This window comes from Pseudophryne corroboree, chromosome 8, assembly GCF_028390025.1.
Source record: "Pseudophryne corroboree isolate aPseCor3 chromosome 8, aPseCor3.hap2, whole genome shotgun sequence".
In the NCBI taxonomy this organism is placed as follows: domain Eukaryota; kingdom Metazoa; phylum Chordata; class Amphibia; order Anura; family Myobatrachidae; genus Pseudophryne; species Pseudophryne corroboree.
The window spans coordinates 121,783,113-121,807,128 of record NC_086451.1 but is presented as its reverse complement, the minus strand read 5'-3'; the positions used below and the strand labels follow the sequence as shown (position 1 = coordinate 121,807,128).

General features: G+C 46.5%; 1 protein-coding gene across 1 annotated transcript in view; it reads right to left on the bottom strand.

Moving 5' to 3' along the window:
- The window catches only part of ASTN2 (astrotactin 2), a 1,124,462-nt gene that overhangs the window by 699,078 nt on the left and 401,368 nt on the right, over positions 1 to 24,016 (bottom strand). The window lies entirely within an intron of this gene.

The window sequence follows — 24,016 nt, the reverse complement described above, 5'->3', positions numbered from 1 at the left end:
GAGCATAGTAGGGCATTCCAGATGTTTGGTGCAGCACAGGAGAAGTCCTGAAGATGGGAATAGGAAGAGGCAGAGTAGAGCGCTCAGGGAAGTGTGTGTGGAGATAAGGTTGGAGAGTGTTTTAATTTTATGGAGGTAAAGCAATCAGAGGAAAATGAGGTGGGCAGTGAAGTTGAGGATGAATTGAAGATGGGCATGAGAAAAACAGGGTAGGCCAGTGAGGAATTGGTTGCAGTAATCAAGGCAGGAGATAAGGGTGTGGATGATAGTTTGTAGTGGCATCAATAGTCCAAAAAGACCACATCCCCGAAATGTTGTGGAAGTGAAAGTGTCAAGATTTGCTGAGAGACTGAATGTGGGGCAAAAATGAGGCCACAATGAAAGATGACACAGAGACAGCAGAGTTCGGAAACTAAAGAGAGAGAGAGAGATATTTGTCAATGGAGGAACAGATTGGCAATGAGAGAAGACATTGGAGGGTGGAAGACAATATATTCAGCTTTAGAGCTGTTAAGTTTCATGAAACATTGAGACATCCAAGTGGCAATGCCCAACAGACAGCAGGAGACCAAGTATAGAACTGATGGTAAGAAGTCATATGAGGAGATATATTGTGTGTCATCAGCACACAGGTAGCAAAAGAGGCCGAAGGAGCTGACGAGAACTCATAGGGAAGAGGTATTGAGGGAGAAAAAAGTGAGCCAAGGACAAATTCTTGGGGAATTCCAACAGGAATAACCCATAGACTGAATACTAATTGATTTTACATTTTTAGTGGTACGAAAAACATTTCTTCAGAAACCTTTGTGCATACAGTGTTATGAGCCACGGCTGTGGCTCATTCCTGTTTTACATGTCGGTTAGGTATTTTATGTTATACTTCTGTTTATGTTCCCCGTGGGTGTCATGGGGTGCTCGGAGCTCACCCTTAAGGAGGGGATACTGTTATGAACCACAGGTAGTGGTTCATTCCTATTTTATGTTTATAAGTTGTCTTGCAGGCCAGGATTTCCCTTTGCTCTGTTTAAGAATACTCTTGGTTGCTGCCGCTGGTGAGTCTGTGTAATTGCAGCTTGTTCCCATGTGTTCAGCCTCACCTGGCTGCTAATTGCATCTTGTCAGTTTGGAGTCATGCAACAGGGCAGCTGCATGACATTATTAATTAGGCCTCTCTGTTATATGCTGGCTCAGTGCAATTCACAGACGCTGGTGATATTTCTAGGTTTCCAGTCTGCTTGAGTTCTGAGTTTGTACCTGCCAGTTCCTGAGCTCCTGTGTAGCAGTGTCTGTCGATTCATGTGTCAGTCCCTGTGTCAGTCCCTGTGTCGATTCCTGTGTCTGATCCCATGTCCTGCCGTGAAGCGTTCCTGTCCAGAAGTCCGGTGGCTTTGCCTAGGCCTGGTCGAGTTTCTGGCTTCTTGGTGTCCACCGGTCTGTCGTTTGGGATTCTGCCTGTCCTCCAGTTCTGAGAGTCTGTGTCGGCAGCATTGGGGGTTCCTGTCCATTTGCCAGTATTCGTACCGGTTCCGTGAGTAGCGGCTCTGCCTCGTCCGTCGGCCTAGGCCGCTGTATTCCGTTATTTCTGTCACTGGTGTTTTGCAGAGGGTTCTGCTTATGCTGTCACCGCTGGTACACAAAAGTATTGTGTCGGCGTGTGGTCAGCATTTCCTTTGTTGTTCTTTTCCTTTGGCGGCAAGCCGCACATACTTTGGTTTTAGGTTTGTTAGTAGCCCCTGGCCTTGTTGTTTAGTCAGAGGGCCCCTTGTTATCACCCTGTCTCGGTTCACTCTTTGTCTCTCATTAAGACCTGAGGGGGCATCGAAGTTGGGCAGACGTAATCCGCCCTTCAAACGCGGCTGCCATGGGCTCAAGCAACCATAGTCTCGCAAGAGTGTACTGACAGCACGGGCGAGACAACGGAGATAGGGCGCCAGGGGCTATTCCCTTTCCATTCCCCTTTCCCAGCATTACGTCCTGGTGCTCTGGACTCGCTTCATAACATCTCCCTTGTTCTGAGCACCAGGAACCTAACATACAGTCAGGGTAACACCTGCGTCGTAGGGGTTTAAAAAATTTTTTTGCACAAGCGCAGTAGGAAATATTTGCTCAACTGCACAAACAGCTGCATTGTGTTCAGTTAGTGTCCAACTCTGAATCAGGATTGGCGAGTGAGATTTATAAGAGTTATATAAAAGGCATTAAGAATACGAAAAGCATAGCAATAAATGTTAGCAATCGTCCAAACAAAAGAACACAAAAGAAGTGAACTAAAAATGTTGAAAGAGAAGAATTATGACATAAAGAGTATGAAAGAAACTTGGATGATTGAATATCATAATTAGGCACCACATTTGTAAAACATATAGAATGATAGAATGTTTATGAAGGAGAGAAAATATTTATCTAATAACCTGTTTAAGGCCTGAAGAATATGGCAATGTAGATTCTTTATGGGTAGATATACATTCAAAAAAATACACTTGTAAAGTGCTGAATGGAGTTTTATTAAAAAGAAACATAAACTTGATTTTAACAAAGAACACTAAAGAACAATGTAGTCTGTTTCATAAGTTATTTTACCTATCCAGATAGAAGTTGGAATAGTCAAACTGTGGTAGTTCTGTCTAAGGTACATTTTTTTCATTTATCTGTTATAAAAGACAACTACCACTTGCAAATGGGAATAAAAGTAACTACTTTTAGGAAATAGTTATCCCTACATGGAAACTTTTAACTTAAGTTTTAACAAATGCTTTGCAAGAGTCTTGTAGACTGGGAATGTGAGCTGTAAAAAGAAAACAGAGGCCCATTGGGAATCTCCTAAAAACGCTTAAATAAATACTGTTGAATATTATATTGCAACAACATTTCTTGGAATAAAATAAAACTAATGTTGTTGAATAACAAAGTGTTGTAGGTAATGAGGGGAAAAAGTAGAGAATTTAAATTTTTTAAACTAGAAAGGACTAAAATGCATTATAGAAATACAAGGAATGTTGCAATATATGTAAAAAGAAAATCAAGTTAGCAAAGACTGATTTAGAATTCAAACATGTTTTTCGAGAACATACAGTAAATGGCAAGATAATATATATATATATATATATATATATAAATCTTGAGCTGCTAAAAGATAAAATAATTGTAGAAGATGAAGAAAAAGATGAACTTCTAAATATGTTATTTTTTCATCTGTATTCTCACAGGACAAAAAGCCAGAAAATAGGTTATGTAGCAATAGCCTCTGCACACCATTAAATGTTTCTTGTTTAACACAGGAGAAGGTGAATTTACGCCTTAACAAGATTGAAATGGATAAAGCACTGGGTCCTGATGCCAAGCACACTTATGTGCTAAAGGATCTGAGTTAAGTAATTGATGGAACACAATTTCTTATATTTAGGCACTCCCTCATATAGTAACTGGGTTAGTGCCACAAGGTTGGCTGAAAGCAGACACGGCAACCATCCTTAAGATTGAAAAATTGATACCAGGAGATAAAATAAAAAGTCGGACTTCAGTGGATGTAATTCTGAAATGTACTGTAAGAAGAAATGTAGTAACAGTGTCACTGGTCATGTCTTATACAAATCATTTAGTTTTTTTCTGTAAAAATGGATTTTGGTTGTGCAATTGCTTGGATTGCTATATTTGTTTTCCACAAGCTTAAAAAAACTTACAGTCTGGTACATCCTGTAAGGCTAACCACTTAACTGGGACAGCCAGATGGGCATTTCCCATGCGACCATGCACTTATCTTCCGTTCCCCGGCATTTTAAGATGAGATATGGTCAGCGCATGTGTAGAATAGATTTCATCCTACTTATCCGAACCTCATTAGTGATGTAGTGGTCTCACGTGTCGATACTGCGCCACAGAGTGCTGTGCCATTGGCATTCAGGTTCACTGGCATTAAAAGATATACCGAAATGTATCTAAAATGGGTGCTACTTTGGGTTGGTTTCCCTAGCAGCTGTTTTGATGGAGGTAGTCACTCTCCACAATACATACACAAGACACAAAGAAAAATTAACAGCGCTACCATGAATAAATTTAAAAATGAATCATGTATAGCAGATTAATCTAAACAACCCTTATTTACTGGAAGAGTTTAAAATAGAGTTTGTTAACTCACGAATTAATGTCACTGAAACATTGCATACAATGATAAACACACATAAAAATGCTAAAACTGCATAAAAATTACTAAATTTCTAGATGGCAGCATTCATATATTGTCCTCTTATCCGTGGTCAATTTTCAGGGATTTATCATACAGTTCTGTGGGCTACAGTCTATATATATTTAGAAGCGTGGTCACTAACCAATGGTAATGGTTTCAGATGATTTAAGATATTTACCGATCCCAAGGTATTTGTGAAGGGAAAATTCAATGACATTAATTTAATACGTGAGTTAACAAACTCTATTTTAAACTCTTCCAATAAATAAGGGTTGTTTAGATTAATCTGCTATACATGATTCATTTTTAAATTTATCCAAGGTAGCGCTGTTAATTTTTCTTTAGGTTCACTGGCATTGCTTACAAATGTGCGAAGACGGGAATTTCAGTTCCCTCTTCAGCACTATTTGGCTGATCATAGAGAATCACAGGATTTGCAAGGGAGGTTTCCTTATATATCAGGTGGTTTTGTCTTTCAATGACTGCCCCTTTAAACTCACTGGAAACTCGATGATGCTTGCATTGTGCTGGCTATTACATTTACCCTGGAGACTTAGCTGTTTCAGAAAAACAGTTACATCAAGGGGGTTTATGGGTACTGATAAACACTGTGAGATCCCCCTGAGATACACTCTGAGTCTCTGGAAAACAATGGTTATACTGTACATAATATAACCATTATTACAGACACAGGACAACTAAAGAAGTTTCAGAGGTGGCAACTCCATTAATAAAGAGAATGAGAGCGTTTACTTAGAATGGTCTGTTGTCAGAGTCGCAGCGGCATGCAAATGTTAGTATCAGCCCATCCCCTGGTGTACAAGCCTGCATTTGAAAAGACAGAGACATCTACTCTCTGCATCTCTGCACGCTGTAATACCGCTGGTGATTCTATAGAAACTACCATTGACAATGGCACTAGCCCTATGGCAGGTGCAGTTTGTCCCTGCCTCCTATGCTGCAGCTGTGTGTCTTAGAATGTAGTCACTTTCACTGACACTCCCATAGCACGCCCAGGGGATGTACTTTTTTGTGTTCACTTTCAGCCACCTCCCAGTCACCTCCCAGGAACACCCATCACTCTTCCGCCCAATTTCTGACCATCTGTCCTGGGCATAAAAGCTCCTTTGGGTGCACACTACATGCGCTATATGGGTTTTTAGAATTTCTGTGCATGTGTAGTTGCTAAAAATTGCACTATGTGAACTTCGGCATTGCATGCGAATCAGGCCCTATATTGTATGTGGTATCAATTATGGTTTAAATGTGTATACTTTGCACCAAATATAACCTATTGCATATACCTGGCACCAGATATGTACTGGTACATATGTGTCCAGGTACACCTATCCTCAAATCACATCAAATAGCCCCATATGGGTACAACTGACTGTAATTTAGCTGTGCCAACTGCCACGCCAGATACTTTTTCACAAAAAATGTACATCACTAATGCAGCAAAGGTGCAATGCACGGATACACTGAATAATGCGGGTGCCATTACATGTAGCTTCTGTGCCCGGCTCAGTTGCTAATCTGCGTAAAAGGCAAAAGACAGAGGGGGTCATTCCGAGTTGTTCGCTCTGTATTTTTTTCTCGCAACGGAGCAATTAGTCGCTAATGCGCATGCGCAATGTCCGCAGTGCGACTGCGCCAAGTAAATTTGCTATGCAGTTAGGTATTTTACTCACGGCATTACGAGGTTTTTTCTTCGTTCTGGTGATCGTAATGTGATTGACAGGAAGTGGGTGTTTCTGGGCGGAAACAGGCCGTTTTATGGGTGTGTGCGAAAAAACGCTACCGTTTCTGGGAAAAACGCGGGAGTGGCTGGAGAAATGGAGGAGTGTCTGGGCGAACGCTGGGTGTGTTTGTGACGTCAAACCAGGAACGACAAACACTGAACTGATCGCAGATGCCGAGTAAGTGTGGAGCTACTCAGAAACTGCTAAGAAGTGTCTATTCGCTATTTTGCTTATCTTTCGTTCGCAATTTTGATAAGCTAAGATTCACTCCTAGTAGGTGGCGGCTTAGCGTGTGCAAAGCTGCTAAAAGCAGCTTGCGAGCGAACAACTCGGAATGACCCCCAGAGATCTGATATAGAGAGATTTGTGTCATGTATCATTATGCTTAATCTGCAACCTTATACTATTTGCTGGAAAAATATAAGGTTAGACAAGTAAGAAAACATTAGCATGTCAACTGACTTCCAGTCGACTCCGTTATATGATCATGACAAGCGGATGTGATGTAACTCCTTTGTAAGCACATCTAAAAAGTTCTCTTCACTGGCAATATGAACCACAACAACAGATCCCTTTTCAACAAGCTGATGGATAAAGTGATGTCTGTCACACACCAGAAGCAGCTTTCGCCGCGCTTACCCCTGCGGGTCTGCTGGTCGGTGTTGCGGCCTCTGCATTCGGTGGACCACGGGCTCCGGCGTCTGGTTGGCGCGGCTACCGGTGGTTCTCCGGGGCATGGGCGCCACCATGACACCCGGCATCACGTGAACGGGGGGCAGGTGACGTCATCAGACTGCTCCGCCAATCCAGCGCTGGCGGGAGATTCAAAGTCAGACGCCGGACAGAGCTTCAGGGCCTGAGTATCGTCTTTCCCTGACGTAGATGCCAGTGCTCTTGTTACCGGCAAGGATCTCTGCAGTTGTACTCCAGTGTCTCCGGCATTTCCAGCTGCCAGTTCGCTACACCGGCTCCAGTGTATTCAGCAGCCGGTAATCTCTCTGCGTACCAGTCATCCGTGTTCCAAGTAATCAGCATCTCAAGTCTCCGTTCTCAAGTTCCACAAATCCAACAGCGTCTCAGTCTCCGTTCTCAAGCCCTACAAATCCACAGCGTCTAAAACCCCTGCACTTCAATTCCTCACATCATCAGCGTCTCAGTCTCCATTTTCAAGTTCTACAAATCCACAGCGTCTAAAACCCCTGCACTTCAGTTTCTCACGTCATCAGCATCTCAGTCTCCGTTCCCAAACCCTACAAATCCACAGCATCTAAAACCCCTGCACTTCAATTCCTCACATCATCAGCGTCTCAATCTCCGTTCTCAAGTTCTATAAATCCACAGCGTCAGAAACTCCTGCACTTCAGTTTCTCACGTCATCAGCATCTCAGTCTCAGTTCTCAAGCTCTACAAATTCACAGCGTCAAAAACCCCTGCACTTCAGTTTCTCACGTCATCAGCGTCTCTGTCATCACTCACAAATTCTAAGTTATCAGTGACTTACAAACATCACTCGCAGTTTCTTCTATTACCAGCATCCCCAATACTGCTCACTAAACCCTTCGGTGCAGTGGCGTGCGGTGAGGTCAGAGGCTGGTGAGGCACTACAGCCATAATGTCCGCCGAATCCTGCCGATGACCCCTACCGCCGCCGAGCCAATGCCCACTACTGCCACTTAGCCAATGCCTGCTGCCACCGCCAATGGCTTACAAACTAGCCCACCATCAACTGACCCAGCCCTCCGCCACTAATTTGCACCTCAGTCCGATGCCGCCAATGCCCGCTGCCTGCCTGCTCATCATACTTGTGATATATTGTACATTTTTATAGAAAAAAATAAAAATTAGTGTTTGGGAAGGGAGTGGGAGGAGTACATGAATGCAATTTTGTTGTCCAGGGCTTCCATTAACTTAATGGAGAAGGATCTGAATGGGTTAAAAAAAAATAAAAAAAAAATGCGTGAGGTCCCCCTTCCTAAGTATAACCAGCCTCGGGCTCTTTGAGCCGGTCCTGGTTGTTTAAATACTGGGGGAAAATTGGACAGGGGTTCCCCGTATTTAGACAACCAGCACCGGGCTCTTAGACCGGTCCTGGTTCCAAAAATACGGGGGACAAAAGTTGTAGGGGTCCCCCGTATTTTTAAAACCAGCACCGGACTCCACTAGCCAGGGACATAATGCCACAGCCGGGGGACACATTTATGTAGGTCCCTGCGGCCGTGGCATTACCCCCCAACTAGTCACCCCTGGCCGGGGTTCCCTGGAGGAGTGGGGACCCCTTAAATCAAGAGGTCCCCCCCTCCAGGCACCCAAGGGCCAGGGGTGAAGCCCGAGGCTGTCCCCAGCACCCCTGGGCGGTGGGTGCCGGGCTGATAGCCATAAGTGTGTATAAAAAAGAATATTGTTTTTTTTGTTGTGGAACTACAAGGCCCAGCAAGCCTCCCCCGCTTGCTGGTACTTGGAGAACCTCAAGTGCCAGCATGCGGGGAAATAACGGGCCCGCTGGTACCTGTAGTTCTACAACAACAAAAAATACCCAAATAAAAAGACAACACACACACCGTGAAAGTAAAAATTTATTAAAACACACTTACACACTCACACATACTTACCTACATCCCACGCCGGTCACGTCCACTTGTCCAGTAGAATCCAATAGGTGGTTCCTGTAAAACTGAGAGAGAGATCACTTACCTACATCCCACGCCGGTCACGTCCACTTGTCCAGTAGAATCCAAAAGGGGTACCTGTAAAAATGAAAATTATACTTACAAACAAAGTAATCCACAGGAGGAGAGAGAGAGAGCGAGAGAGCGAGAGAGAGAGAGAGAGAGAGAGCGAGCGAGAGAGAGAAATTAATGAATATTATGCCCTCACTGACGCGGGAAGACGTTAGCACAGACAGGGGAGAGTGCTGCTGCTAACTGGGATGATGGAGCAGGCTCCCCCAATAGTTGTGAGCCTAGTAGCTGTACCCCTAGTAGCTTTGCCCTCTGTAGCAGTGCCCCCAGTAGCAGTGCCCCGAGTAGTTGTGACCCCTGTAGTTGTGCCCCCAGTCGCTGTGCCCCTTGTAGCTGTGCCCCCTGTAGCTTTGCCCCTTGTGGCTGTGCCCCCCAGTTGCTGTGCCCCTTGTACTTGTGCCCCTTATAGCTGTGCCCCTTGTTGTTGTGCCCCCCAGTTGCTGTGCCCCTTGTTGATGTGCCCCCCAGTTGCTGTGCCCCTGTTGCTGTGCCCCTTGTTGTTGCGCCCCCCAGTTGCTGTGCCCCTTGTTGCGCCCCCCAGTTGCTGTGCCCGTTGCTGTGCCCCTTGTTGTTGTGCCCCCCAGTTGCTGTGCCCCTGTTGCTGTGCCCCTTGTTGTTGCACCCCCCAGTTGCTGTGCCCGTTGCTGTGCCCCTTGTAGTTGTGCCCCCAGTCGCTGTGCCCCCAGTAGTTGTGACCCCAGTCGCTGTGCCCCTTGTAGCTTTGCCCCTAGCTGTGCCCGAAGTAGTTGTGCCCCCTGTCGCTGTGCCCCCAGTTGCTTTGCCCCCAGTAGCTGTGACCCCTGTAATTGTGCCCCCAGTTGCTGTGCCCCTTGTAGTTGAGCCCCCCAATTGCTGTGCCCCTTGTAGTTGTGCCCCCCAGTTGATGTGCCCCCAGTTGCTGTGCCCCTTGTAATTGTGCCCCCCAGTTGCTGTGCCCCTTGTACTTGTGCCCCTTATAGCTGTGCCCCTTGTTGTTGTGCCCCCCAGTTGCTGTGCCCCTGTTGCTGTGCCCCTTGTTGTTGTGCCCCCCAGTTGCTGTGCCCCTGTTGCTGTGCCCCTTGTTGTTGTGCCCCCCAGTTGCTGTGCCCCTGTAGCTGTGCCCCTTGTTGATGCGCCCCCCAGTTGCTGTGCCCCTTGCTGTTGTGCCCCCAGTTGCTGTGCCCCCCAGTTGCTGTGTCCCTCTTGCTGTGCCCCTTGTTGTTGTGCCCCCCAGTTGCTGTGCCCCTGTTGTAGTGCCCCCCAGTTGCTGTGCCCCTTGTTGTTGTGCCCCCCAGTTGCTGTGCCCCTCTTGCTGTGCCCCTGTTGCTGTGTCAGTTGCTGTGCCCCTCAGTTGCTGTGCCCCCCAGTTGTTGTGCCCCCCAGTTGCTGTGCCCCCCAGTTGTTGTGCCCCTCTTGCTGTGCCCCAACACAAACACATAAAAAAAAAAAAACACACACACACACACACATACTTACCACTCCTGCAGCGCTGTCCTCCGTCCGTCCTCCGTCCGTCCGCCGCCGGCTCGTCTCTTCTGTACTATGGGAGAGACGTCATGACTCATGACGTCTCTCCCATAGTAGCGGCGCTGGCTGCAGCGGGCGCCCACACAGCCCACGGCGCCTGCTGCAGCCGGGAAGGGGGTGATTGGACAGCGGATCCAGCACTGGATCCGCTGGGCCAATCACATCTGGACACTGACAGGGGCGTGCATTCATCGCACGCCCCTGTGATTGCGGCACCAGTATAGGTGCCGCTTGTCCATTCATTTTCAATGGGCTTTCACAGCCCATTGCTGCGCCCCGCCCCCTACCCGCCCCCCGCTGCCCGGAGTTTTAATGTTAGCAGCGGGAGGCACCTCTCCCGCTGCCTCCCACCCTCACAAGCAGCCACAGGGGGGGGGATTATTAAAATAAGAAAAAAAGATATTGATAACAAACTCTGTTATAAATATCTTCTTTTTATTATTTTAATCATTATGACAGGTGAGGCACTGCCTCCCCTGCCTCCCCTTACTGCACGTCCCTGCTTCGGTGGGTCTGGACATTTCCTCATTTATTCCTTTTTGGCATTTGACTTTAAGTTGTTTTCCTTTGCAATAAAGCTCTTTAATATTTCATCAAACTCCACTGTCAGCGTCCTGTGTGAGGAAGTCCTATATCAGGCCTTCCCTTTTCCAGCTCAGTTGTGGTTCCTCTTCCCAACCATCGGAAGAATCCCCGAGTTCACTACACTCTCAGTCTAGGCCAGTGACAGTATACTCAGGCCACATGGACCCGGGGAATCGGAACCCAGAGGCAAGCGCCATGCAGGACCTAGTTTCCCGAGTACAGAGTCAAGAAGCAGCACAGAATCAGGTGATGCAATATCTCCAGGCGTTACCTGGTCGGTTGGATCAAATCCAGACTTCGCTGGCTTCAGTGGTTCCAGCTCCAGTTCCAGTATCCGCTCCAGTGGTTGTCCCTGGCAATGCTTCCTCCTTGTCTGGAACCTGGTCACGCCTTCAGCTTCCCACTCCTCCTCGTTATAACGGGAATCCAAAAAATTGCCGTGGATTCCTCAATCAGTGTGAGGTACATTTCGAACTCCTCTCACACAACTTCCCTACTGATCGGTCTAAAGTGGCATACATTATTTCGTTACTTGAGGGTTCAGCGTTGGAGTGGGTGTCACCATTGTGGGTGCGATCAGATCCGTTAGTTTCCAGTTATACTAATTTATTGGCGTCATTCCGAAGGATCTTTGATGAGCCTGGCAGGACGACTGCTGCCTCAGCTGACTTGCTCCGAGTTCGACAAGGCTCTTGCAAAGTGGGACAGTATGTAATTCACTTTCAAACTATAGCTTCTGAACTGAGCTGGAATAATGATGCCCTTCGGGCTGCTTTTTGGAACGGGCTCTCGGATCGTTGATTACCAGAGATCTGCCGGATTCCTTGGAACAGTTGATCTCACTCTGTGTGAAGGTGGATCTTCGTATGCAGGAACGAGGTGGTGAACGTAGTCGGTCTGACCGGTCGAGGCTCCGAACTCTTCCATCTAAGCAGACAGTCAATTCCAGTCCAGACGAACCCATGCAGATTAATCGGTCTCGGCTGTCCCCAGAAGAGCGTCAGCGTCGGCGTGAGGGTAGACTCTGCCTCTACTGTGGAGCCGCGGATCATTTCCTCAAGTCTTGCAAGTTTCGCCCAGGAAACGGCCAGTCCTAGCCTGTTCCGGAGAAGTCAAGCTAGGGGTTGTTTCTCAATCTTCTCCGGCAGTAGATTGTCTACTTTCAGTATCTCTGTTTTCTAAATCTGAAGTCAAAACCGTTAAGGCACTGTTGGACTCAGGAGCTGCGGGGAATTTTATTTCGCTTTCCTGCGCCCAGAATTTGGGATTGACGTTACAGTCGGTCGAACGACCTATTACGATAACTGCTATTAATGGTACCCAAATTCCTAATGCTCTGATTACAAGTCATACTATGCCAATCAAGCTGCAAGTGGGAGCTTTGCACCAAGAAAATCTGGAGTTCCTTGTGATTCAAGAGATGTCTCACGATCTCGTCCTTGGTCTTCCCTGGCTTAAGCTTCACAACCCTCACGTCGACTGGAAGTCAACACAGATAATTTCTTGGAGTCCTCTCTGTCACTCGAATTGTCTTACTCCTGTCTACCCACTTCGTGCATCGTCTAAGTCGGACGCAGAGACTATTCCAGAGGCTTATCGGGAGTTTTCAGATGTCTTCTCGGAACAGGCGGCCGATAAATTACCCCCGCATAGACCCTGGGATTGTCCTATTGAGCTTATTCCGGGGGGAAATGCCACCTCGCGGACGTACCTATCCTTTGCCAGTACCTGAGACTCAAGCCATGTCAGAATATATCAAGTCTAATCTGCAGAAGGGATTCATTCGCCCCTCCACTTCCCCAGCAGGAGCAGGCTTCTTCTTTGTGAAGAAAAAAGATGGAGTCCTGAGGCCATGTATCGATTATCGTGGTCTAAACAAAGTCACCATTAAGAACAAGTATCCTCTGCCGCTCATCACGGAGCTGTTCGATAGAGTTCGTGGAGCTCGAGTCTTTACTAAGCTCGATTTAAGGGGAGCTTATAACTTAATACGTCCGACAAGGGGACGAATGGAAGACGGCCTTCAATACTAGGGGCGGGCATTATGAGTACCTGGTAATGCCGTTTGGCCTCAGCAACGCCCCCGCCGTCTTCCAGGGATTCATCAGTGAAGTTTTTCGGTACATGTTACATCTAAATGTGGTGGTATATTTGGACGACATCCTGATATTTTCGAAGAATCTCTCTGAGCACAGAACACAAGTTAAGGAGGTACTTCTTCGGTTGCGAAAGAACCATCTTTATGGCAAGATTTCCAAGTGCACCTTTGAGGTCCCATCTATTCCATTTCTAGGCTACATTATTTCAGGAACAGAGTTGAGTATGGATCCGGAGAAACTTTCTGCCATTCGGGACTGGACTCAGCCTCTTTTCCTGAAAGCGGTGCAACGATTTCTAGGGTTCGCATATTACTACCGAAAATTCATAAGGGGTTTCTCTATTATTGTGGCGCCTATTACTGCCCTAACCAAGAAAGGGGCTGACCCAAGCCATTGGTCCTCTGAAGCAGTTGCAGCGTTCGCTCAGTTGAAGGCAGCATTTATGACCGCTCCGGTACTTCAGCAGCCAGACTTCCTAAAACCATTCTTTCTGGAGGTTGATGCTTCTACGGTAGGCATAGGTGCCGTACTTTCGCAGTACGCTCCAGATGGGAAGTTACATCAGTGGGGTTTCCATTCTCGCAAGTTCTCTCCTGCTGAGTTAAATTACACCATTGGAGATAAAGAGCTGTTGGCAATTAAATCTGCCTTAGAAGAATGGAGATATTTTTTGGAGGGTGCTAAACACTTAATTACGATTTTTACGGATCACAAGAATTTACTGTATCTCAAGACGGCCCAATGCTTGAATCCCCGTCAAGCAAGATGGGCGCTCTTCTTTGCCCGGTTTACGTTTGTCATTAAGTACCGGGCTGGAACTCTTAACACCAAGGCGGATGCCCTATCCCGTTCCGTAATGGCTTCGGATGAGGAGAATACCGTTGAAAAGGCGTTGATCCTCAGTCCCGTCTCTATCTCTGCGGCTCCCACTGCGTTGGGTCCTCCTCCTGGAAGAATGTCTGTGCCAGCTAAATTTCGACCTAGTTTGTTGCAGTGGGCTCACATTTCCAAGTTTTTTGGCCATCCAGGAGTTCAAAAGATGTGGGAATTACTGCGTAGATCTTACTGGTGGGACACTATGAAGAAGGATGTCCAAGAGTATGTCAACTCGTGTCCTCAATTGCTCAGCACAAAACTCTACGTCTGCCTCCTGCGGGATTGTTGCACCCACTGTCCATTCCTAAGAGGCCTTGGACTCACATCTCTATGGACTTTGTTACTGAACTACCTCTCTCAAAAGGTCATAACACCGTCTGGGTGATTATCGACCGATTTTCTAAGATGGCACATTTTGTTCCGTTGACCGGATTACCATCAGCTTCTAAGTTTGCTTTGTTATTCATTCGGGAACACTTCCGCCTGCACGGGTTACCTCTGGAGATAGTCTCAGATCGAGGGGTACAGTTTACGGCAAGATTCTGGAGAGCCCTCTGCACGGCTCTACAAATAAAACTCAAGTTTTCATCTGCTTATCATCCACAGACCAATGGGCAAACTGAACGCGTCAATCAAGATTTAGAGACTTTTCTCCGTGTTTACCTTTCTCCCTCACAAGATAATTGGGTGGAGTTGTTGCCTTGGGCCGAGTTCGCCCATAACCATCTATATCACTCCTCGACTGGTAAGTCTCCATTTTTTATTAATTACGGATTTCATCCCCAAGTTCCGTAATTGCCCATTTGTCCTCCAGAGGAAGTTCCTGCTGCAGCCTCTACTCTCCGGCATTTCAGTCAAATCTGGAGTCGAGTTCATGCCAACCTCAAGAGAGTTTCTGGTCGCTATAAGTTCTTTGCGGATAGGAAGCGACGGGCAGCTCCTCAGTACAAGGTTGGTGACAGGGTATGGCTTTCTACCAGCAATCTCCGTTTAAAGGTGCCCACTATGAAGTTCGCTCCAAGGTTTATTGGTCCTTATCCCGTGTTACAAGTCCTGAATCCGGTTGCCTGCAAATTGGGGTTGCCTTCACATCTCCGGATACCAAATTCCTTCCATATCTCTCTTCTTCGCCCTCTTGTTTTGAACCGGTTTCATTCCAAGTCCCCAAGGCCAACCTCTGCAGAGGCTGAAGATGGTACAGACTTTGAGATCAAAGCTATTCTTGATTCTCGCTATCTTCACAAGAATCTACAGTATTTGGTGGAATGCAAAGGTTTTGGCCCCGAGGAAAGGAGCTGGGTCAAAGCTACTGAAGTTACGGCTCCCCGACTGGTGCGGATGTTCCATTCCAGACATCCAACAAAACCTGGAAAGTGTCCAGGGGCCACTCCTAGAGGAGGGGGTACTGTCACACACCAGAGGCGGCGTTCGCCGCGCTTACCCCTGCGTGTCTGCTGGTCAGTGTTGCGGCCTCTGCCTTCGGTGGGCCACGGGCTCCGGCGTCTGGTTGGCGCAGCTACCGGCGGTTCTCTGGGGCATGGGCGCCGCCATGACACCCGGCATCACGTGAACGGGGGGCAGGTGACGTCATCAGACTGCTCCGCCAATCCAGCGCTGGCGGGAGATTCAAAGTCAGACGCCGGACAGAGCTTCAGGGCCTGAGTATCGTCTTTCCCTGACGTAGATGCCAGTGCTCTTGTTCCTGGCAAGGATCTCTGCAGTTGTACTCCAGTGTCTCCGGCATTTCCAGCTGCCAGTTCGCTACACCGGCTCCAGTGTATTCAGCAGCCGGTAATCTCTCTGCGTACTAGTCATCCGTGTTCCAAGTAATCAGTGTCTCAAGTCTCCATTCTCAAGTTCCACAAATCCAACAGCGTCTCAGTCTCCGTTCTCAAGCCCTACAAATCCACAGCGTCTAAAACCCCTGCACTTCAGTTCCTCACGTCATCAGCGACTTAGTCTCCGTTCCCAAACCCTACAAATCCACAGCGTCTAAAACCCCTGCACTTCAATTCCTCACATCAGCGTCTCAGTCTCCGTTTTCAAGTTCTTCAAATCCACAGCGTCTAAAACCCCTGCACTTCAGTTTCTCACGTCATCAGCGTCTCAGCCTCCGTTCCCAAACCCTACAAATTCACAGCGTCTAAAACCCCTGCACTTCAATTCCTCACATCATCAGCGTCTCAATCTCCGTTCTCAAGATCTATAAATCCACAGCGTCAGAAACCCCTGCACTTCAGTTTCTCACGTCATCAGCATCTCAGTCTCCGTTCTCAAGCTCTACAAATTCACAGCGTCAAAAACCCCTGCATTTCAGTTTCTCACGTCATCAGCGTCTCTGTCATCACTCACAAGTTCTTCAACCATCAGTGCTAATAATCATCATTCATAAGCTCCATAAGTTATCAGTGACTTACAAACATCACCCGCAGTTTCTTCTATTACCAGCATCCCCAATACTGCTCACTAAACCCTTCGGTGGGTCTGGACATTTCCTCATTTATTCCTTTTTGGAATTTGTCTTTAAGTTGTTTTCCTTTGCAATAAAGCTCTTTAATATTTCATCAAACTCCACTGTCAGCGTCCTGTGTGAGGAAGTCCTATATCAGGCCTTCCCTTTTCCAGCTCAGTTGTGGTTACTCTTCCCAACCATCGGAAGAATCCCCGAGTTCACTACACTCTCAGTCTAGGCCAGTGACAATGTCTATTCCTAATATGTTTGGACCTCCTGTGGTGCTATTATCACACTCAAAGTTAACGTTGTCTTCTACTCTTATGATACTTAACACGTAAGGACTCTTTGAGATGCAAAGCTTACTTAGCTGAATTGGTCAATGCCATGTATTCTGCCTTGGTAGTACATAAAGCCAGTGTTGCAAGTAGAAATATTTTCTTAGTGGTACTGAGTGCAGAAAAACGGGAGTGGTCATGTGTTGTGGGTGCGTGGCCACATATTGCTAGTGGGAGTGGCTACATGACACTAGTGGCGTGGCCACACGACAGACCCTTTTTTTAAATCTGGAGGTAAGGCTAAACATATACAGTAATGCCTCCAGTATAATAGAAATATATAGTGATACTGTACCTCCAGTATAATAGAAATATATAGTGATACCTCCAGTATAATAGAAATATATAGTGATACCTCCAGTATAGTAGAAATATATAGTAATGCCCCCAATTTAATAACATAATATAGTAATGCCTCCATTATAACAAGAAAATACAGCCACTGTTGCACTCACAGTAACCCTGACAAAGTGGGAGGAGCCGTCATGCTGCCAAGCACCATGGTCTTGTTGCTTTGTGGCACATTATAATTGTGGGAATGGCAAAGTGTGTGGCAGGTGGTACTGAGTATCCGCTGCCAAATTCTTATGGTACTCCGTACCCGAGCATACCCGCATACATGCACCACTGAATAAAGCCACTGTAGGTTGTTTCCTACTTGCCCAGCTCACCGCTGAACCTGCCAATAGGAACAGGCATTCTGTGTAGGAATGGCAGTCATCCTCATGTGCCCCCAGTCCTCATTGCAGAACAACTTTAATGCAGAGTTCCCGCACCTGGTGAACTGGTCTAACTTCAAAGAAGGTGTCCTTCTTAAGTATTTTAGGATTATTTTTGGAAATCATATAATTTTATAAACTGTATGAAAGTGGATACAAAAACCACATGAGAATAATAACATAGGGTTATAATGCAGTACAATTGGCACACAAGTAAAATCAACCAGTATAATAAGAAAGTTAACAGAGAAGAAGATGGTAAGCCCGATACAAGAGTACTGTAAGCACAGAAGCTGGGGAAGGCAGAGGGGAAGAGAAGAAGGTGATCACCAGATGGATATGATGATAATTGTGAGGTAGGGGGAGGGTTGCAAGAGAGGTTTAGAGTGATGGAAGCTAAGAGTCTTATATGTAAACTCCCTGTAGTCCGGGAGAATGATAGAATGTAAAATATGAATTGTTAACTACAAAAAAAGGTTGATTGAGCAGAGCTAAGGTAGACAGGAGGAGGTAGGTCAATAAGAAAAAAAGAATAGGAGTCATAGGGAGAAGAGCAGGCCGGTGGAGAAGAGAGAAGAAAAAGTGGAGGGGGGAGAGAAGGGCCAGTAGGAATATAAATAGTGAGAACGGTGGGAACAGAGCACGCATACTTAAAATAGGCAGGAAGTGTGACGTTATAAATTTTATAACAGGGATTATGTTATGAATCCCATAATCCCACAACTGCACGGAATTTATCCACTGTGTTGTTTTGGAATATACTTATATACTTCATTCTAGATACGACCCAGATTCTGTTAAGAAGTTCTCGGCAGGACATGGGGAGGGTTGCTTCCAAGCCCGAGCAATTTGGTATTTAGACACGCAAGAAATATGTAGGATCAGTCTGTTGACATGCTTAGGTAACTGGCAGACTGGAAAACACAGGAAGTATCAAAGACAGGGTAAGAGGAAAGCTCACAGGGTCTACAGAGGCAATGAGGGATTGAACCAACGTCTAAACAGGCCTAATATACAGATGGTATGCAGTTCATATACCGCCTGTCGGGATCCCGGCATTCAGCATCCCGACTCTGGAATTCCGACTGGGGGCTAAATGCCAGCGTTAGAAATCCCTACTGCAGCCAAATATTCCCGTTCGGGTGGTGGGTCCACGCCACCATCTGAGTGGGAATATAACCTGTGGTGAGTGAAGCTTGCCACTGGGCCTGATGCACGGCAAGCGCAGCGAGCCTGCAAGGGTACTCGCTGCCGGTATGACGGCTGCTGGGATGCCGCTGTCGGGATACTGACAGCCGGCATCCTGACAGCCAGTATATTGTATTTATTCCATACAGACAAGTCCACCAAATATGAAAAAAGAAGCCATATTGACGCCAACATACTGTAGATCAGGGGCATAGGGTACAATTGATGTAGGCGATACGTGACAACATACCAATGAGTATATACTTTATAGGCATTCTCCTTGATGGAGACACTAATAGAATTTTTAGATACATTTAAATGAACTGCCTCCCAAGTGCGGAGGGCAGAGGTGCGCCTAGATCTGTCCCAGGTGTGTAGGACAGAGGTGCGCCTACAGTAGATCCGTCTGCCGGGAAATTTTTTTGGGGGCGGCCAAAGGTGTTGGTCGACAGATATAATGCCTTTCTCCAGATCTTGACTAATTCTTAGGCCTAATAAGTAATGTGCTGGACCCAGGTCTATAAATTATTGTTTTGTTCGAGAAACTGTTTAGTTGATTTTCTCCTCTTGGCCTACAAATGGTAACTTTCCACATACACAACAATTATGAAGAGCTTCTTCTTTATTTGTTTGTAGTAGAGACAGTGGGGGTAATTCAGACCTGATCACTCGCTAGCTGTTTTTTGCAGTCCTGCGTTCGCATAGTCGCCGCCCACCGGGGTGTGTATTTTAGCTGTGCAAGTGTGCGGTCGCATGTGCAGCTGAGTGGTACAAAAAGATCTTGTGCAGTTTCTGAGTAGCCAAGGACTTACTCAGCCGATGCGATCACTTCTGCCTGTCCGGGACAGGAATTGACGTCAGACACCCGCCCTGCAAATGCTTGGGAATGTCTGTGTTTTTCCAAACACTCCCAGAAAACGGTCAGTTGCCACCCACAAACGCCTTCTTTCTGTCAATCAGCTTGCGATCGTCCGTGCGAATGGATTATTTGCACAAACCCATAGCAGAGCAAAGAACCACTCTGTACCCACGCAACGCGCCTGTGCATTACCTTGCATACGCATGCGCAGTTCTGGCCTGATTGCAGCGATGCACATAACGCAGCCTAGTAATCAGGTCTGTATTAGGCCCAGTGATCTGTCTTTGAGCGTTCAAAGCCCATCTCTTGCAGTGCAGTGTCTAATATTATGTACCAGTATCAACCACTCTACTTTAGGCCAATCAGTGCCTTTTTTAGGAGACAGACTTCTAAACCTTCCTTAAATATTTTCTCATTATAGTAGAGAATACCCCAGGTGCAAGGCAAACAAATTGACTGTAAAAGTGCTGCTTAAAGAGACTGCCAACCCTCAAAAGGGAAAACCAATGTATAAAGGAAGCAGTGCTAATACAGGCAATACAATTGATCAGCTTGGTTTTATATATATTTTTATATATATATATATATATATATATACATACTGTATATAAAACAAACATTGTTGATATCAAAAATTACTCTATTCAAAAAAGAACACTTTAAAACATCCTATGCAGTCAAGTCATAGTATAAAGCCACCAAATAAATGAATAACTTAATAGCAGGTTTTAATGATAAACTGAATGTATTAATGTCACATATGGCTGCAGTCACTTGTAGAGAAACATATTATTTGTGTGTCCATTAATGTGTACTCAACGGCAAAGGTATACAGTACCATATATGTGCCACTTTGAGCGATAACTGTAAATAACATGCTTGGCAAATGTCTGGAGGCTAACTGAATGCAATATTTACGAATACTTCACCACATCATTTAGGAGGCTTCCCAATATTTCATCTCACAGAAGATCTTTTCTGTGGTTGAATGTCCATGCTAGTAGCCTCTGATTTGGTTATGACCCCAGCTGCTTTCATGTCCAGTAACATAGCTTTTATGTAATTTGTGCTGTTTCTCTAAATACAGATGTAGTCACACTCATTGTGGCTGCACCTATTTGCGACTAGGTTGCCACAATGCACGCGCACGCTGTTGTCTGTATGCGTATATTCACACCCGCGACCAATATGCATTGCATTGACGGGTCACAGGTGAGAATAGGTGCAGCCAGGCCCAGCTAGTCATTGGCGTGATGTGTATGCATGTGCATACGCATTGCAGCAATGATAAGCCTGGCTACATCTGTATAACATCTCTAGTCTTGACAACCATTCTGGTACTTGGATTCCATAATCTGTAGCCTTTACCATCATGGCAATAGCCAAGCCTTATACACTTCACGGATTTTGAAGCCAGCCTGGATCTTCTCTCTTTTCTTAGGGCGGGATTAAAATCTTTTATTGCACCCGATCTCCCGTAAAAAATGACGGGAGATCATGGAGTAATATTCTATGGCATCCCGATATCACGCTGATCGCGCCCATAAAGAGACGGGTTTAGCCGCGTAAAGCAGCTAAACCCGACTAAAGACATGGGCGCGATCGTGAAAAGTCCCGTTTGGGTGTCCAAACGGGTCACTTTTAGTGCATTTCAGCTCACCGCCCCTGGGGGCTGAAATGCTGATATCGCACCCATCGGCAGTAACATTTGAATACTGCTGGCAGGCGGGATGGGGGCGGAAGGGGAGCTGCAAGCTTAGACTCTTGTGGATAAAGCTTCAACCTAAAACTGCTTATCTAGGCCTGCATCATGCATTCATCTTGCTTACTCCACTAGTGTATGATTTGATTACTCACTTACACCATTTTGTTCAGGAGTATAGGCAATGGTCAATTAACATTCAATTCCATATTTCAATTCCAGCCCCCCAGGTAAAATCTGCCACCCTGATATCAGTGTCAGTGAAGCCAGATGCAGTTCGTGACTGCACTGGCTTCACTGTGACTGGCAGCGACGTCCTATTGGAAGTTGTACCTATCAGTCACAGACAAACAAGGAAGTCCCATTGGGAGGTGTTTCCTCCCTGTGGGACTGACAAACTGGGCTGTGATTAGCAGAGAGCTGACTTCCTGTAGGAAGCCACTACCTGCCTTTCGCGCAGCCCGATCCAGCTTCTAAGGGCTGCAGTTGATGCAATCCATTGATGCTGGGGGATTGCGCATGCGTAGTCGCAGTGCGGCATCTGCGCATACACCACTCCTGGCACCTGCTGGATTCACTGCGCAGGTGCCGGGACGTGGGGTTCGCTGTACCCTCTCCGGGCACAGGGGAAGTGGCAGCCCTCCTACGTTTTGTAAGTAGGAGCCGCTGCTGCTACCTACATCTACATCTGAAAAAAAAAAATCAGAAAAGAAATGGGTAGGATGTCCTCCTCCATTTTGTAACCAGATTTCATCCCAATGCTGGATTGCTGGATACCTCAAAATCATGGGGAAAATGACAAGGTGTCCTCCCTGATTTTGGGGTAACCAGCAGTAGCAATTGCACCATTGATTTCAGAAAGCTCAAGGCCATTTTGTACCAGGGCTCTTCCTTATACTATGGTGTGGTGGGTATGGATCTAGTGAAGTTAAATAGTGTAAAAAAATGTAATTTGTCTTTGACAAATTTCTCCAAAGAAAAAAGCAAATAAAGGCACACACAGTTTAAAGTAAAAACATTTTTATAACGAAAAGTAAAACACAATGCAATTAATCTAATGAGGACAGGGGACTCACTGGGGTGCTGTTAGGGTTTCCATCTGTACTGTATTAATAAAGATTGTCCTGTAATTGACAGGGACATGCTACGTCCCATACTGATTCAATACCGTCCCATTTTTGAGTCTGGTATCAGAGTGCTTGCACTGTCTAGTCACTGGAGCAGTACCGGCACAGCTATATCAGACTATAATTAATGCTCACGCTGCTGCCTGCAATGTCATCACATGACTGAATCACATGCTACATGGCCACCCAGCAGCAGTGCACCCGTGACGGAGACGTGCAACATTCACTTGAATGGAGAGCATATCCGACCAGGCGGGCGTGCACCCAGACGGAGACACTCAGAATGGGAGCGTCTCTGTGCACTCCCGGCATGACTAGGCAGACGGATCGTCTAGTCACTCTGGGAGTGCACGCCTGCGCTGGAGCCGCCTAAGATGAGCGTGGCTCCATCTGTCGTTGCCTACCCTCCCGCATAGTGCAGGAGAGTCCCTGAAATAGCAACAATCTGCCTGACTCCCTGAATCGGCCAGCAATCTCCCCGATTGCACCTTACCCCCATAATATAGCTGTTACATTCTTGGAAAATAAGTAAATAAGAGAAACATACAGTCAAATGAGATTATTTTCCCGCACTGGTTATAAGGCACAATGGGGCAGATGTATTAACCTAGAGAAGGCATAAGGAAATTACGAACCAGTGAAAATTGCAAGATGATAAAAACACCAGCCAATCAGCTCCAATATGCAAATTGACAGGAGCTGATTGGCTGGTGGGTTTATCACCTCACTCTTATCACTGGTTTATCACTTCCTTATGCCTTCTCCTGGTTAATACATCTGCGCCATTGATCCCTATGGCCACTTTCAGTATATGTAACCTCTTGTAATACACAATACACAAACAAATCCTGAAAAATATCACTGTCTTTTCTTCAACAAGTAGATCTCACTAACGTTGGGGCTCATTTACATGTGGATGTAAATCATTTTCATGACACGCCTCTCAGATGTAGCAGTCCACGTCCGCGCTGATAGGTGTTACTTTTATAATCTCCCTGAAATGCTTTTTCGAAAGTAGGCAAGTATGCAGTATGATGATGACATTGGTTATATTCCTACAGACTTCTGGACCATGTGATCTCGAATATAAATCGTGAATATCAACTGAAGACTTTCTGCCTATGCAGAGGTTCCCTGTTGTAGAGAAACTACCATATAAGTAGGTATGGGGTATTTTTATTTAATACACATAAAAACATAGAATAGACTCTTTATCCGGGCCCAGTTTTGTTGGAGGGGCCCAGCGGGGGCTTCAGTAAGTTATACTGAGGTGGCTTTTACTGGAGGGGCAGCAGCACTATGGGCCTTATTCAGAGATAAACGTAGATGGCTGCATAAGAAGCCAGATCTGCATTCATCTCCGCACATACTGGGGGCCACCCAGCAAAGGGCAAGGCCGCCCAGCATGTGTAAGGCCACCAGTAGATGCGCACGCAATCTAAGTGCGGACACATCGGATCTAAGGTTGACCCCTGGCAGTGCAGCCTGGCTGTGCTGTGAGGCGGTCAGCGGCCATCTTTTTTTTCACAGCGAATGCATGTGACGTCATGCAGCCGCCCCAAAAACACTACTGGAATTGTAGTATGGACCAGTTCGGCCGACCCTGCTACCCAACGCTGCGGCATTGCCCCATGCATGCCCGTCGCTGTCAATCACATTGCAGCCTGCATCCTTCATGGATGCGGCCGCCATGTGTATGACTGAGCAGCCGCCATGCGGCTGCATGTGCCACCACCTGATAACTGTGCTGTGCACCACAACAGCGGCCGGGGCTGAATGACCCACTTATCCCTAGGTAAAGTCCACCACTACTCAGCAGAGAGCTGCAGGGAGCACTGCTGCCACCGTCTGCTCATAAACCAAAGCCCTATCACCCCCTCCCCGCAAAGCATCAAGAATGAC